The 10637-nt window shown below is 41.6% G+C and overlaps 1 protein-coding gene across 4 annotated transcripts in view; it reads left to right on the top strand.

Moving 5' to 3' along the window:
* Positions 1-7875, top strand: part of LOC114574024 (RNA-binding protein with multiple splicing) — a 32372-nt gene extending 24497 nt beyond the window's left edge. For 2 of the 4 annotated variants that reach the window (XR_003695014.1, XR_003695015.1), the window contains exons 7-8: positions 6887-6999; positions 7422-7875. The gene's annotated coding sequence lies outside the window, so the exon portion shown is untranslated. Of the gene's footprint in view, positions 1-6886; positions 7000-7421 lie in introns of those variants that run through there. The other 2 variants (XM_028606306.1, XM_028606307.1) reach the window with 1 other exon arrangement.
* Positions 7876-10637: the final 2762 nt, after the last annotated feature.

Here is a 10637-nt window from a genome sequence, read left to right on the forward strand (position 1 = left end):
ACAGCTGTAGTTTTGTAGATACATTTTGGTTCTACGTCTGCATACACAACATTGACATGCTATCACCTTATGATGTTGTGATGAATGTGGCCGCAGACACAGAGCAACATTAGCATTCATTTGGAGTTGTGTTTCAGGTGAACTGACCATTGTAGGTCCAGTCTTCTCTCTCCTTTTAGCTCTGTTTTAGTCTTAACTCTTGAAAGTAATATATTGCTGTTTAGCTGCTAATAGTTAGCTAGTTACTAACTCTATTTACCATTTGGTGCCTGGCACGTAGCATACAGTCAGGTTATCAGAGCGTTTTTCGCTGCAAAAAGCCGCTTGCTATGTCTAGAAACAATGTTTAAAGAAAGCAGTGCGAGTGAACCAAAAACAGTAAATTTGCAGGCCGTTAAACCAAAAACAACGAGCTGGAAGATGCTAAAATGCTCTGCAGAGCTGAGGGGTGATAATTCTCTCTGGGTTCATCACTACAAGCGACCCCTTTCACATTATATGTAATTTCATTAGTTCAGCTTTAGTCTGAAGTACTTTGATTTCAGAACTATTCATTGTTTGTACATTAAGATTATACATACTGAGTAGGTTTAGTGGAGGATCAGATGTTATTCTTATTGCTTCCACAGATCTGCCTACTACTGGAAGACACTTGATATCTATTGCACTTGTATGTGAAGCACCGTTTATTACTGTGCACACGCTCTAACATAGTCATAAAAACACTGAATATTGTCGTATAATTACATTGGTACTGTACAGCAGATATTAGGGCATGTTTGTCATTTTGTCAAAGCCTGGCAGGATGAAATATATTTTTTAATTTAAGAACTTATTTTTGCATTATGAAAAAGTACACAGTGGAGAATTGTAAATACAGAAAGAGACGGAGGATGTGATGCACCAAAAGGTCGTAAATGTGGAATATGCACCATGAACTGCTGTGGTATCTGAGTACTGCCGGAAGGGCTGTTTTTATGAGTCTCTATTAAAAAAAAAAAAAAAAAAAAAAAGGATTAGCATGGGGCTAAAATAAATGGGGCTTTATTTAAAAATAAATTGCAGGTGAATTAATTATAGTGGAACTGCAGTGGAACAGTACACCGAGCAGTTGGATTCTAATAAGTGCTGAGATAAGTACATGAGTCAATTGTAACCGTGCATGAGCTACACAGGCCTCGCTCTCTGGTTCAGACCAACTAAACGCTGTTGTGCTCGTAGAAAAACAAAACCACAAAGCACAACAAATCCCGTGTGTGTGTGTGTGTGTGCGTATGCGTGTGCGTGTGCGTGTGCACTCGGCGCCAGTCACACTGTCACCAGTAACCTCCCTCCAACGCATTGGGACAGGAAGAAACATGTTCTCCCGACCCCTTAGGGAGTGAGTGGGGAGTGGGTGGGTAGCATGGAGGCTACCATTCATCAAGCTGTTGATTGGTGCTAGTCCTGAACTGTCCTCTTCTAACCCTGCATCATAGCTGACTTATGTATTTCCAAAGGCTGATACATACTGCGTGAGAAAAGAAGCAGTTGGAGTAATTTGATGTTTTGGGGGATTTTGTCTCCGTCAGGGGGGTAAAGGAGGAAGGGAGTGGAGGAGGGAGGGGTTTTGAGGAAGTAATTACTCCTGTATCAAACCAGGAGGAAGTCGTTTGGCTGGTCAGGCTGCCCCAGTGGATATTAGCCCATCAATGAAACAACAACATCCATCTCAGTGAAGGGTGAAGTGCAGCTGAGACATCAATTCGGAATATTGTGATAATTACAGGGCACTGCATCAGATATACACATATGCAACACACTCAAATCATGTAGTGTGTACATGCCCAATCATAAGGCCTCTCACAGGCAAACGCAAAACAGCATGCACGCAAACAAAACCGTTCAGGTCATCCAAATGTCAAATAACAAGAAGAGAAAAGTCTTACATCTTCTGGTGTCTTTTTATGCTTTCAATATAGTTTCTGTTTTAGTTGTCCATGTTATGATATATCGGTCATTGAGGTGAAGGGAATTTTGTTGGTGGTAGTCCTAACATTGAACACTTACACATAGTAAGTAAGTCTTCATGTTACTCCGAAACGCAGTTTTCTCTGGAACTACGTTTTCTAAAGAAAATTGTCCACAATGACGTCAGAGTTATCCAGAATAACATGGGCACTCTTTCTGGAAAGAGATGTTGTTGAACGTTTTAGATTTAGTCATTTTTAATGTGAGCACCACAAACCAATTCCATTCATCTCAATTGTATTGTGGTGGAGACAGAAATCTCACAGACAGAAATATAGATATAGAGATATCTTATAACCTGAACAAATTCATCCAAAACTATCTATATGACTAAATATCACTAGAGGTAAGTGAGAAAATATGATAAAAAAAAGATCTATTCATTTAGATATAGAACAGGTGAGAAACAAGGAATATTCCTACTTAGGATATTAAATATATCAATGTGTATCACTTTCCAAAACACTTCCAAAAACTTCTTGGTATTCCTCAACCATGCCATAATATGTATCAACAAAATTATTGGAGCATAGTTCACACTGAACAACAACATCTAAAGGCAAGATGAACCTGTAATTCAAGCGATTGGTCCACATTTGGTTATATTTCCAGTATCCATCAGCATGTTCATTTAATGTAAATTACTTTGCATGCGAGCATGACATAAAAGTCTGCAGTGTAGTGGTGGTTGTAGCTTAATCACACTGGGAAACATATGTCCAAAAAAAGTATGTTTGTATAGTAAAATCTATGCAACTCAGGGTACACTGTATTTGTATGGTAACCATAATTAAAAAAGAAATGCTGGTCATTTCCTACTAAAAGCCAACTGTCAGGGTTACGTTAGCCTTGCTGCTCAGTTTGTCCCTGACATTTTGCAGCCTTGCAAACAAACAGCTTGTGTTTTTTTTGTTTTGTTTTTTGAACCTTCCTTTCTGTTCAGTGGATACAGTCAAGTTAGAAACAGTCACTTGGTGTCTTTATGCGGTCTTTGACGTGGGTGTTACTTATTTGTGCAATGCAGTCCGCTAGGCATTGTGCTTGGGAAACACTTGAAACCATTTTAACTGCAAGACAACAAGAATAAACTTGAACTGAGGTTACAGAGATAAGCTGTCTGTGTTGCACCACTGTTGTACAATCCGTCTGCTATTGATGGGTCATGTGTTCTTTCAAAAAGAGGCTGCCTTTCTGAATTGCAACTCATGCTGAAGGCATCTGGTGACAGCAAACCTTCACAATGGGAATTCAAAGTAGCTTCCAGCGCCACGGTTCTGGGAGGCTTGTGGTTGTCTCGGGCATCTGACGGACGGGGACCGGTCACGGTCCGAGTATGTGGCTTTCCTAATCAACTGGCATCCTGCCTGTCAAAGAGAGTGCAATTTTGAAATGTTCATTTACAGCAGTGTCGCTTCATGGCAGTTTAAACAGGTAGTTAGCCACTGCGGACGCTTTAAAAAACATATTACAATGTAAGTTTTTGTTATTGTAATAGAGCTAGAGGCTTGGGCTAGTCATTCATGTTGAATGTTTTTGAAGCAGAATTATATTTGACATTCATGCTCTGGCACGGAGCTAGATCCAAAAACAACCTAATAGTGGACATTAATGCCTAGTGAACTGGAGGGAAAGGTAATCCGGATTTTCCATCTGACAAGACATGGTGGGGGAGTGTAGTGAGTGTGAATCATGCACACTTTTGTGTGTGTGTGTGTGTGTGTGTGTGTGTGTGTGTGTGTGTGTGTGTGTGTGTGTGTGTGTGTGTGTGTGTGTGTGTGTGTGTGTGCGTGCGCCTGCCTGCCTGCCCTGAGGAGCTTTTTGGCCAATAGCCCGACAAAACCAATGGTTCCTGTGCAATGCTGGACTAACTCCCACTGGAGAGCTGAGGGCCAGCTGGGGCCCCCTTCTAATAAGACTCTATTCCTTAACCCCCCCACTGACATATCACACACACACACACACACACACACACACACACACACACACAGAGTATAGCTACACTGTGGCCTTGTCCCTGCACCGGGTCTCAGGAGCTAGATACATGTCAGCAGCTGCATTCATCACCACCCCAGCTCCAGCAGCTATTGCTGGTATGTGAGAAACACAGCCAGGGCCTAAAGGCTTTTCTCCGGATTAAAGGGGTTTCAGACAGGGCTCTTCTTCATGGTCGTGCTGCACAGGTAGAAATCTTAAAGGACCGTATGAGTGTTTGGTAACTTGGCTGATAATATCAACCTTACAAATGTATCTATCGGGCTCCTCTTTGACAAGATTAAATGCAAACTTGATTTGAATTTAAGAGTGTGCAAATCAATTCTCATAGCATACAGTGATGCCAGATTGGGTGCAAAAATAACATCCAATGGTCTAAAACAGCGTGGTCCTTTTTAAACATGGTGGAGAGCTAGAGCAAAGCACTATGACATTTTTTTGTATACATTTCAACCAGTCTTCTCTCTCGTCACTTGCAGCACGAGATCAATGATCACTGATAACAAAGATGGGAACATTTGCTGCACGAAGCCTAGCTGAAAAAAAGAAAGAAACCGAAAACAGTGCACACATTCAAGAGAAACCGAGTCGCCTCCCACATTCTCAAACACTACTTGTTTACTTATCTTACATTACGCGCCTGGGCCGAGTTACTGGATGTAACACATTAAGCTCGCAAATCACTAAACCTTTCCCTAATCCGCACAGACATGTTCAATGATCAACCCAATCTTTAACCTTGGTGTCTCAGCCAGAACAAATAGGGTGGCCCTGGAAGTATGCGTCTCATCAGCTTAGCCAAGCGGCTGTATAACACATCGATTCCCTCTTCCTTGATTGAACGCGCAACAGGGCATTAGCTAGGCCAGCCGTACCCCTTCCAAAACGCACTGTTCTCTGAACGGAGAACAGTTCTCAACCCCGTCTCCCTTCTTTCCCTGCAACAGTCTGTCTCCCTCTTTCTGTCTCTTAAGGTCATGTTTGGTTTACTAATTGTTTATTGTTCCAAAGAGTCTTCCCCCCTCTGAACCCGAGTTTCCACGGTCTCCAAGACATGTCTATTTTTGGTGATACATCTGGGGGTTGGTCAGGGGTCAGAGTGTTGACCTTTCTCTTCGGTCTGCTGGTGGGGCGGGTAGTGGAGTTGTGGTGGAAAGGAATCATGGGAGATACGGTTGTTAAGCAGAGGTTCAACACAAGCATTTAAGACTATTGTCAGCTGACATCCTGTGTTTCACATTTGGACTTTTAGCTTGAAGGACTTTGCAAAAGATAGAAAAACTGTCTTTTGCAAGGGTTAGTCGGCTGATTTTACACGTTGTAACCAGTTTACTGGTTAGTGTGTGTGCTAAACATCCTTGGAAAACAGTTTTGTAATGTCTTCTGTGGCTCTGGAGGAGCTTTGTTGAGTCTGAGAAAATGACTTTAGAGACACCGCTCTCGGCGTGGGCTTGAAGGCTACACTTTTAGAGAGAGCCTGCATTACAAACCGGGGGGTGTGAAGTTTAAAAAGTGTGTCTGTTTGCCAGATAGAGAGCATCAAATGAAAGCTTGAGTTGCATTATGGGAAGTGTAGGATAGGATCCAGTGTTTTTGAAACTTAACCCATTTTAGGGACTCAAAATCATGATATTTCTGCCTCTGCTCCGTTGATTTTCTTTCTCTCTCTCTTTTAAGTCCCCCAACATTAAAGGTGCTCTGAGCAATGTTGGATGATGTTACTTCTTTTTGACGTTCAAAGTATTTTCAAACAAAACGAGGCTAGCTCGCCCCTCCCTCCTCCTCATCCCGTCCCCTCTCCCTCCCTTCCGTGCTTCCGCGTACTAACCCCCACCCCCAAATCCTTCTTGTCGGTTATTGGCTGGAACGTTTATGTTTTGTGGTGCAGGTTGGTAGCCTGACAAGCCAGACCCACATCAAGATGTTGGGTCTGGGAACTCACCATTGACGGAGCTCAATCTGAGGGGTGGGATAAACGGTTGTCTTTGAAATTCCCTCTGCACGCAATAGGATAGCGCTACAACCAGTATAGAGCAACGAAGAAGGTAGCAGAGCTAGTTGATAGATTAAACTTTTGCCGTATCCGGTCGGCAAAACTCCGAACACATCTTCTTTTTTTAAGAATGATTTCAGTGCCGTTCTTCATTCTTTTCTCAAAGAAAAGCTTAACTCCAAGTCTTCCAGAAGACTGCTGTTCCCAGCAGCAGCAGCCATAAGCCCGCCCACCGACTCTATACATGATGTGATTGGCCTGACCAGAGTTTGTTTTTTCCAGCTCGCAAGTCAAGACCCCCCTGGCTGCAAATTAAATTTGCTGCCGCTACGGTGCGTCTAGATTTCTGGGCTAACAGGTTGGCGCAGCTTGTTTTTGTTGCTGTTTGTGGAGCCTGGGCTGTCTACAGAGACCGCGTTTTTTTACAGTGTGTTCAGGGGACAGGCAGCTCGCGTATGGTGAGGAGGTGTTTGCTGTATGTGACAAATGTTGTAGCCTAAAAAAACCACGTGACATCGCTTAGAGCACCTTTTTAAGGAAGTGCAAAAATGTTAAATTGATGGAGTATCCCTTTTAAAGCTCAGCTTAGCTCCATACACAGCTGTATTTTGCCATAGCAGTCATGAAGAAGAAGGATTTGGCAAAGTTGGCAAAGGTTGCAGTGTATTACCTGTCTTTTTAATTCATTTATATCTTTAAAAAACAAAAAAACAAACACACACAAAACACCCACACGTGAATATATAGTGGTTGGAAGCAATAACAGAAATGTTAAACAATCCATGTTGATTCAACACCTTAAACAGCCTCAACAAAAACACCCCACCCGCAGTCAGGATGCTGTTGCAGCTTGTTCACTTCAGTAAAACTCTGCCTCCTGTGCGTCCTCAGGTTCTTGATGTGTGATGGTGGCCGTGGCCAGCTGTGACGGGCGTTGCCTCTCGTGTCCAATTAGAAACCAGGAGGACTGACCTGACTCTGGCTCTTGGAGCAGCGTACCGTCGGTGAGTTATTGGCTCGGACTTCATGACCATTGATCCCAACAGGCGAGAACAAAAGGTGTAAATCTCACCTCGCCTCTCCCTTCTGGCACAGTGTCCGATTTTGAAAGTGTAGATGAAAGCTCAGGCTTTTGTGTGGTATTGCACTGCCAAAGACATCGCAGCAGCACCAAGCCATATTGACAGCATGTGTGTGTGTGTGTGTGTGTGTGGTCCTGGCGTCATGAAGGCCAGTGCCGAAAAATTGAGGAGCAAGCAAGAAACATGTTTTGTGTGGAGTATCTACCTTTTATGGGTGTGTGACTGTGTTTGTGTCGTGCAACAGTTCCACACGATCCCCTGTGTTTTCATTAGTGTACAAGGTTTGTGTGCGGTGACCATGGCAACCTCACCCCTTTTCTTGTCTCTCGCTCTCTCTCTCTTAGGCAGCAGCAGCCTCATGGGCCTCAGGACATTCTAGACCCCAGCCTCCATCACACATCGAGCCCACCCTCCCCAAAGTCCTTCCAACTCTTTTTTTTTTATACTGTTACATACTCAAAATTTACCGGCAGCGCTTTGGCTACACCTCCTCTGACACCTCAATGAAAGGTACCGGGCATGCATGACAAAGGCTCACACACCCTTTGTTTACCAGTTGACTGCGTCGCCCGTGTTAACGTTAGCAGGGCTCTTGCTGTGCATTCTGTATATGCAAGTGTACCAAAGGAGTGTACATTTTATGCAGCCACTTTGCAAGGCCAGACGTATGGAAGTGTGGCTAAAGCGCTGCTGGGTAATATTATAATACGACTATAATTATTACTATACTGTATATCATTCATATTAATGTTATTATGATTATTAAATACATGTTGAAGCATGACTTTGCAAAAAAAGAAAAGAAAAACAAAACCCAATGCTGTACATTTTTAGATATTTTAAAGAAATACAAAAAAGTATTTTTGTAATCAAGACAATGTTTGAAATGGTTCTGTTTGATAGGTTCATGTCGTGCTTAAGTGTGTGAGGAACTTTCATACTTGTATTATTTTGCCCTTCCTGTTTTGTGCCATTATAACATGGTAAGTCGCCCTGCTATACCAAAGCAGTCCTGTGGGTTTTTCTCTTGTCTTTTCTACATACTGTGTGGATTTTTAGGTTTGCTCATGTGTGTCTTTTTGTGGTGTCTTTACCTGATGAGGCAAACATATTAGTTCTTTGTCTGATGTGCTTTGGTTCAACTAAGCAGTCAATGTTAACTCTTGAGTGATCCAGCTCATAATTTATCAGTTAGAGGTAGCCAGACTTGTTACAAGAGACATTGACAGGAATAAGCCGTCACTGGTGAAGGTAGTGACCCCAGAGACTGAAAAACATGGCAAACTGAGCCCTGCTATAATTAGGAATTTCATTCATTGTGTAGCAGGAGACAGCAGCACAGTATAGAGAAACAAAAGACCAAAGGCATTTTTTTTTTTACACTGGAGAGCTATCTAGGCTAGTGGAATAATTCCATTTTTGACTGCTTTGTAGTCTTCAGTCTGATTTCTTATGAAGTATGATGTTATTTTTGCTGCATGTCTCTTTTGGTGTCACTCTAAAGAGCAACTCTGCATCTGAAAGGACATTCACTTTAAGCAATTTGTCTTTTTGTGTCTATTTTTAGGGAGCCAACGTGATTCAACCTGCTTTTGTAAATGTTGAATTTACATAGTGATGATTGGAGTGTTAAAAAAAAAAATAATAATCTTTTTGTAATCTTGTGTATTCTGGGCCTGCAATAACTTCTTTGCTGTTTGACATATCTTCAAGTGATCATATTCCTGTGACATTTTGACGCCAAAATTCTCATTCATGTCGCATTCTTACAAAGATAAACAGTGATTCTTGTACTTCTTCTGATAAGGCCAAGTCACATTTCAGCGATGTGATCAAAAACTGAAATACTGTAAGAAAAACAATCTTTAGCCCAGGTGTGTACAATCATATTGGAGTGGTTGAGTCATATAGTCAGTGTTTTTGATGAATATTAATAATAATATGCACACTATGTCAACCGATATTCTGGAGCAGTTTTTGCTTTTACAGACATTTTTTAAGCCAAGTGTGGCACCAAATTTATTAGAACAAGTATTTATAAGGGGTGTGTGTGTGTGCGTGTGTTTTTATGGGTATTATGTTTTTAAAGTTCATAAAAGCCCATCATATAATTAATTGTAAGTATTATTGTAAGTTTAATTGTATATTCATTTGGTAATTTTCTAGAGCTTCTTATTGTGTTTGTATCTGATATATGAATACTGTTTTACCTACATAATTCACTGTGAAATCCAGAGAAATACCTTTTGAACGAATGGATCTTTTTGTCTTTTGCCAGCAGTACGGTACAGAAGTTCCTGGAAATGAATATGATGACCCCTCCCTTTGTCAATGAGAACTATTCCTTTCTCGTTTCAGTATACCATGTGCGTACCTGTGTGTTCTGTGCATGTTCACGGCATGTGTGTGTTCTTCTTTTCTTTTTCTTAATGCATACAGTACTGTTGATATTTATGTACTTTAGCCGCTGTAAGGAGAAACTGTATTTCAGTGAATTGCAGATGGTTTGTTTGTTTGAAACCAAAAAAAAGGTGATCAAAATGAGAAGTTTTTATGAAAATGTTAAATGAAGACATTTCAGGCCGTCTGCCATTAAAGATTGACGTCATCCCTGCTGTCCTGATTACATTTTTTCATCTAAGTTTATGTATTTTCTTTTTTTAAACCAAGCAAACCTTGTATTGTAGTATTGAGCCCCAAAACTGCACAAAAGAATTATCACAGCAATAAGCCAAAAACACCAATGATTATATCATCAAATCTGTTACATAGATACTCAAAAGTAACTAAAAAGAGTAAAAAGAAATACCAGTATAAAATGTTATACTTTACCTTTTAAAAGTGTGTGTGTCTGTGTGTCTGTCTCCATACTTGAAGAGGATCCCTACTAGAAGTTGCACTTTTTCCCACAAAGAGCTCAATTTCCTCTTCCTTTCTCTCACACTTGTCATTGGCTAACACCTCCCCCACAATCCCAGGAGGCCATCAAAACAATGTGGGATCCTATAAAGTGGTTTGTGTAGCAGGGGAGCTGGAGACCTCTCACTGCCCTCTATAAGAATAGCCCACCTAACCCAGGGGCTGGCTACCCCTGAGACAGAGGCCACAACCAATTTAGTTTCTCTCTTCGCTGTCTCCTCTCTCTTCGGTCTGCTCAGTCACACCAGGTGACACACACTCGTCCATGCATGTAAGGGGTTACACACAGGGTGTCAGAGTGGAGTAAAGTGGGGGATAAAAGTGCCTCTGTGTGCATGCGTGAGGGCAAGGGGACATAGTCATCTGGGTGCATGCATACGTCCAATTGGCAACACTTTGTAATGGTGTTACTCCCTTTGACAAGTCCATTAAAGAGGTGTTTCTGTCCCCTTTCACTCATCCTCTTCCAGCTGCAGCATGCCAGACAAATGTCCTTGCTGAAATGTTTTTATTTACTTGCCACCGTACCATCAAAACTACAGTTAAATTAAATATCTTCTACTTATCCACTTTGGATGTTCAGGTCTGTATTTTGTTTTTATTTCCCTATCGCTGCAGTAAAACATTGACCACAGGTTACT

This window comes from Perca flavescens, chromosome 19, assembly GCF_004354835.1.
Source record: "Perca flavescens isolate YP-PL-M2 chromosome 19, PFLA_1.0, whole genome shotgun sequence".
NCBI lineage: Eukaryota > Metazoa > Chordata > Actinopteri > Perciformes > Percidae > Perca > Perca flavescens.